This window comes from Cetorhinus maximus, chromosome 27 (genome assembly GCF_964194155.1).
Source record: "Cetorhinus maximus chromosome 27, sCetMax3.hap1.1, whole genome shotgun sequence".
NCBI classification, from domain to species: Eukaryota; Metazoa; Chordata; class Chondrichthyes; order Lamniformes; family Cetorhinidae; genus Cetorhinus; species Cetorhinus maximus.
This window is the reverse complement of record NC_135905.1, coordinates 20,476,409-20,482,408: the sequence shown is the minus strand read 5'-3', so window position 1 is coordinate 20,482,408 and position 6,000 is coordinate 20,476,409. Positions and strand designations below refer to the sequence as shown.

Below are 6,000 nucleotides of genomic sequence, written 5' to 3'. Positions count from 1 at the left end.
CATCTGCCCTTCCCAGGTAGACGTCAGAGGGCCATGGCACAATTTCAAGAGCAACAAGGGAGTTCTTCCCGGTGTCCTGGCCAATATTTACCTTTCAACCGACCTCACTGAAAGCCGATTATTGGGTCATTAAGGCTCAGTGCTGTGCGTGGGACTATGCTGTGAGCAAATTGGTTGCTCTGCTTCCTACATTTACCCTTCAAAAGAACAGTAAAAGTGGCCAATGAAAAGTGCCCTAAAACAAATCAAATCTTTTTTTTTTTAAAGAGGCCTTAATCCAAAATGGATTCTTTCGTCTTAAACCCTCAGGGATGTTCTTTAGTGAAACGGATTAGATTGATCTGGAGTGACTATTTAAAACCAGCACTTTCATTCATACCAAGAGCTTAATCCCGGAAAATAATCACACGATCTGCTGTCCACAGACCACCGGAAACTGCCTTCAGCGACACTCTCACAAAATCATGTCCAGTTTAGGCGTGGCCAGTGATAATATCTCCACTTCTCTGTGTGCAACTGGGCTAGAAAGTCCCCCATTTCAGAGACACATTCACACACAAAGCATCTTACGTGGGCTTCACTGCTCTGTTAAAGACGTATTAATTCAAGCGTTTCTTGTATAAATGGGTTAACAGCTGCTCTGGCTGCAAGCTGAGGATGATCCATTGGAATTTAGAAGAGTAAGAGGTGACTTAACTGAAACTTTTAAAGATCCTGAGGGGGTCTTGACAGGGTGGATGTGGAGAGGGTGTTTCCTCTTGTGGGAGAATCTAGGGGGTCACTGTTTAAAAATAAGGGGTCGCTCATTTAAGACAGAGGTGAGGAGAAATTGTTTCTCTCAGAGGGTAGAGTGTCTTTGGAATTCTCTTCCACAAAAGGTGGCGGAAGCAGAGTCTTTGAATATTTTTTACAGCCGAGGTAGATAGATTCTCGATTAACAAGGAGGTGAAAGGTTATTGGGGATAGGCAGGAACGTGGGGTTGAGTTTACAATCAGATCAGCCATGATCTTATTGAATGGTGCAGCAGGCTCGAGGGGCCGAGTGGCCTACTCCTGCCCCTAATTCATATATTCGTATGATGCCAGAAACCCATCAGACTGAAGTTTGGAAGATAGCATTCCCTGCGTGGAGGATATTCCCCCCCCACACATTCCTGGGCAGTCAGCAGCCTACGTACAACCAGGTTCCCTCACCCCCAACCCGCCCCCCCACTCCAACCCACCCCCCACCAAGCCTGGTACACACTGGCAGGACTCCTGGGCAGCTGAAAAACAGTCACCTACAAAAAGGAAGACAGTACTACATGTTCCAGGCAGACAGAGCTTCAGTTTGACAACTTATCCAGGAGACGGCACATCTGACAATGCAACACTCCCTCAGTACTGCACTGGGAGTGCCAGCCTAGATTGCGTGCTCAAGTCTCTGGAGTGGGATTTGAACCCACAACCTTCTGATTCAGAAGAAAGAGTGCTACCAACTGAGCTACGGCTGACGCCTTAACTAAATGGGCTGTGTTGGCTTTATGCTGTTCAGTCAGTTAACAGGCTATATGTTGCCCAAGAGATGGTTCATTCAAAGACCAGTAATCTCCAGTTGTCACTATTTATCCTCCTGCCACCTGTATAAATCCTGCTGGAGGCCCCATTTTCTTGGCTAAACGATTGCGAATCCGACTCCTTGCATTTTGTCGGCAGTGGTGACCCAACTGAAGTTGGAGATGCCTAAAAACATGAGTCTATTGTGATTCCAGGTCTCCAAAAATCAGATCCTTTATACGGATGGTTGGAGTATGTGCCTTCCCTCAACACCACTCCTTCAACGCAGAAAATGCCTCCAGACATTGGTGTGAAGTTCTTGGGACTGAAACAGCTATATATTTCAGTCAGAGACATTTAAAATTAGAATTGCGCCATCTATTAAGCGTGAACCCTTCATTATTTTTTTCTAGCAGACTCCCTCTGCTGGTACATCTGTGCATGGTAGCCTCGAGTGGACAAAATGCACAATGCAATTTTCAATACACTACAATTTGTGCCCGAGTTCCTGAAGTGGTCAACCTAAAGCAGGGCCCATTCATGTCTTTTCCTGACTGGCACACAGCAAAGGAAATTCATCAACGAATTCTGATCAATATGGAAATCTGATGAACAGACAGGAATGAGGGAGTCCCCTGAGCACCAGTTTGAATATATGAATTTTGGGGTGGGGGGTCGGGGACGATGTGGAGAGCAATGTCCTCTTGCCATCCACCCCAATAACAGGGTGTTGTGCAGCTGAAAATTTAAAATGTCTACCACTCACTTATTGCCCAATTGGATTTTTAAGTGGGGCTCGAAATATTCAGTCAATGCTCTCAGACGAGATGGATGGGAGCCTCCTTACAATATTCCAAATGAAGTCACCCACCAAGCTTTAGGTTGCAATCGGTGTCCTTCACTAAACCCATAAAAAAAAAAGCTTCCAACCGGCTGACAATGCCTCCTGCCTTCCCACCCCCATCCTCTGAACACTCACTCACTCCGAGGAGGTGGTAGTGGTGGATGAGGAGTTGGTGTGCACTTGGTGCTTGCCCAGTGCACGGGCAGTCAACTGATTAAATTAGAATGAAGCTGGACTGTGAATACGCTTCAGGCTTCCTGCCGGCACCATTGGGCAGTTAGTGCAATCTGGGCAGTATCTCTTTGTCCCCACTGCCTGCCCCAATGCAAAGCGACATATGCAGAGACAGAGAGAGTGATCCTTATTCCTTCCAGTGTGATATGAAGATGATCAAAATTGGCACACACTAGAATACGCAAACTCGGTTCCTGCATCTCAAACAATATGATCTGGGCATCGACAGCTTAATGGTGTTGTACATGTTTTAACAGCAAGTGGGGGAAATGACAGGAGATTCATGAGTTCCCAATCTCAGTCCCAGTAATGGAGGATTGGCTGGGCACTTCTCTGAGGACAAGGAGGAAGTTTAATTCACTCTAATCCTGTATGCTTCATAAAGCCAAATTAGGAGTACCATTGTTGGGGCTTAGCTCCCCTTTAATGCTACCAGAATGTACATGCACCGGTCTCCCTCTGGCCAACTGGAAACAAATCCCAGGCCAGATTACACTGATCTGCCCGTCAAGGTAAACAGCCATGGTAGCACTGCCGGTCTTGCACACATTTTGTTATTTTTGGGACTCTGAATAAAAGTGGGACCCCCAGCCCGCCTATGAAACCCATCTCAGGGTAAAGTGAGAGAGCATCATTACGGAGGTGGCAGGAGGAGGTCTAGCGGTGCAGTGGGTAGCGCCCCTACCTCTGAGCCTGAAGCTCTGGGTTCAAGTCCCAATCCAGGGCGAGAAGGGGCATTCATGACACCGCTCAGACAATCAGCTTGCTCATCCCTTCCAACACTCCCCTCCGGGGAACAGCAGGGAAAAGTGTGTGTGTGAAGATAGCAAACAAAATAAACTCCCAGTGGACAGGATGGGGAAGACCTTAAATGTTCCAAAAGACCAGCAGGGGAAGACTGGAACTTGAACTGCTGTAGAATATTTTCAATAATTAAAAACGTGAATCCATTGTCTTGACATTAGCGTTACTTTTCCCAAATAGGTTTAGCATTTAACGGGGAGCGTGAGGAAGGATGTTGATAGCGTGAGATGAAAAAAGGTGGAGGAGGCTCATGTGGAGCGTAAACACTTGCACACACCAGTTAGTCTGAATTGCCTGTTCCTGTGCTGTAAAATTTGATGTAATGTTACAACTTGCAGAACGCACTCAGATCTCAGGGGGGGTGTAATAGGCTCCTTCCACTTAGACACTCCTTGTACTATCTGAGCCTGAAAGAATCATTTCATATCTCACCAAAAAAAACTGGAAGATCCTCTACGTCTGCAGTTTGCTAGCTCGCATTATAGTAAACAAGACTCGAGTCAACTCGGGCAGCAAGCCAATGACCAAAAAGACCTGTCTGGGCAGGAAGAGAGTGAAGAAAATTGCTACCCTCGGTGTAAGCAAGTCCTCAGCATGTTGGAGATGTGAAAAGTTTAGTGGAGTGAAGTTTTAAAGGGAAAACTTTTGAATAAGTGGGGGGAAAAGTGCACTGTTTGCACAATCTCACTATAATTTATACTACAGGGGATTTGAAAACTGCAGCAGAAACGAAGGAAGTGTTGTCACTGCAGTGCCCATCGCATGTCCATATTTACCCTCAAGCTCCAACAAAGCCAGAGTGATTAGGAACTTTCTCCTGTGACTTTGGAATCCTGACACTGCTGGGAAAGGATTCACAGCATCCCCCCCACCGCCACTACCTCCTCCAGCCTGTTTTTATTCCTTTTTACATTGACTGCAGCATTGGGTAATAAAAAAAATCTGCCCTCCTCATACTCCGAGGCCTTTGTTAGCCGTGCTGGCATTGAGGCTTGGTGGGGCTCTGAAACTGCTTGCTCCCTTCTTTCACAGCCGGTCGCGATCGCTGGATTCGCTAATACTGGGAAGAGGCGATGGTGGGGGGGTGGGGTGGGGCGGGGGGGAAAGAATAGAAAAACAGCATCTTTTCAATGGCTGCATTTACCAGGTTTCTTCTCAATTTGTAACCGACTTGGCGAGAGATTTGTGGGTGGGGAATCGGCAGTAGCAGCGCCACGTTAAGTGTCAGCCTTGGCAGAGTCAAGAGGGTCGTGGGTTTAAATCCAGAGGCTGGAGCACAGGATGGAGGTTGACACCCCCAGTGCAGCGCCGAGGGGGTTCAACACTGTTGGAGGTGCCTCTTTTGGATGAGACATTAAACCGAGGTCTCGTCGGCTCTCTCTACTGGACCCAAAAGGCAAAATTTTAAAGGAGTGCAGGGGTGTTATCCACAGTGTCCTGGGCCACTATTTATCCCCAATCAATATCACTAAAACAGGCTATCTGGTCATTGCAGAAGCTTGCTGTGTCCAAGTTGCCTGCCGTACCTCCTACATCACAACACCTTTAAGGACTTCATTGGCTGTAAAGCACTTTGGGGCTTTCTAAAGTCACGAAAGCTGCTGTGCGAGTACAAATACTTCCTAATCTTTTATAAATCCAGTCCGAACAACAACTTGCATTTCGGTAGCAACGTAGCAAAAAACATCCCAAGGTGCTTCGCAACAGCATTATCAGATGAAGGTTGACACTGAGCTGCATTTGGACAGTTGGCCAGGGGCTTGGACAAAACTTATTGATGGGAGTAACTCAAAAGGAGGAAGGAAAGAGTTGGAGAGGTAGCGATGTTTAGAGAGGGAATTCCAAAGCGCGAGGCTCTGGTAATGGTGCAGTGATGAAAATCAGAGATGGACAAGGGGCCAGACTTACCTTCTGTCTTGTGGGGAAAAAAAAAACATGTTCAACAACTCCATGGGACTAGTCCAACTGCCATCTGTTTTCATTAAACTGTACTGACATGGGCCACATTCTTTTAATTATATTTCTTTTCTCAGCAGATTAAAACGATAACATCTCTTACTTTCAAAGATTGATTTAACGATAAAGGAGGTTGGGTGACTGACTGCATAATCTAACAGAACTGTTCTTCAGATTTACAACATGTTCAGAACCCTTTGGAATTTTTCACTTATCGAGTAATGGATATGTTGAAAGGAAGGGATCATAAAAAGAGAAAAAATTACAGGCCTGCATTTATATAGCACCTTTACGACTTCAGGATGTTCCAGAGCATTTTTACAGCCAATGAAGTGCTTTTGAAGTACCATGAATGTGGTCATTTAGGATTATGTAATGCGCATGATGTATGCAGGACATATATCATCCTCAAACCCAGACACACCAGCCAGCTATTGTACTTTCATCCGACAGCATTAGTTTCTCTAAGTGCTCTCCCTCAAGGGCAATTAGGGACGGGCAATAAAGTGCTGGTTTTGCCAGCAAGGTTCACATCCCACGATCGAATGAAAGAAGATGCACTGACTTGGACCAATGGAGGTGCCAGTGCTCAGTGTCATCCACAAGCTAGTGCCATTGAGCAGTGT

At 46.2% G+C, this 6,000-nt stretch overlaps 1 protein-coding gene across 11 annotated transcripts in view; it reads right to left on the bottom strand.

Moving 5' to 3' along the window:
• zmiz1a (zinc finger, MIZ-type containing 1a) overlaps window positions 1-6,000 on the bottom strand; it is a 438,054-nt gene that overhangs the window by 178,267 nt on the left and 253,787 nt on the right. The gene's annotated exons all lie outside the window — the stretch shown is intronic.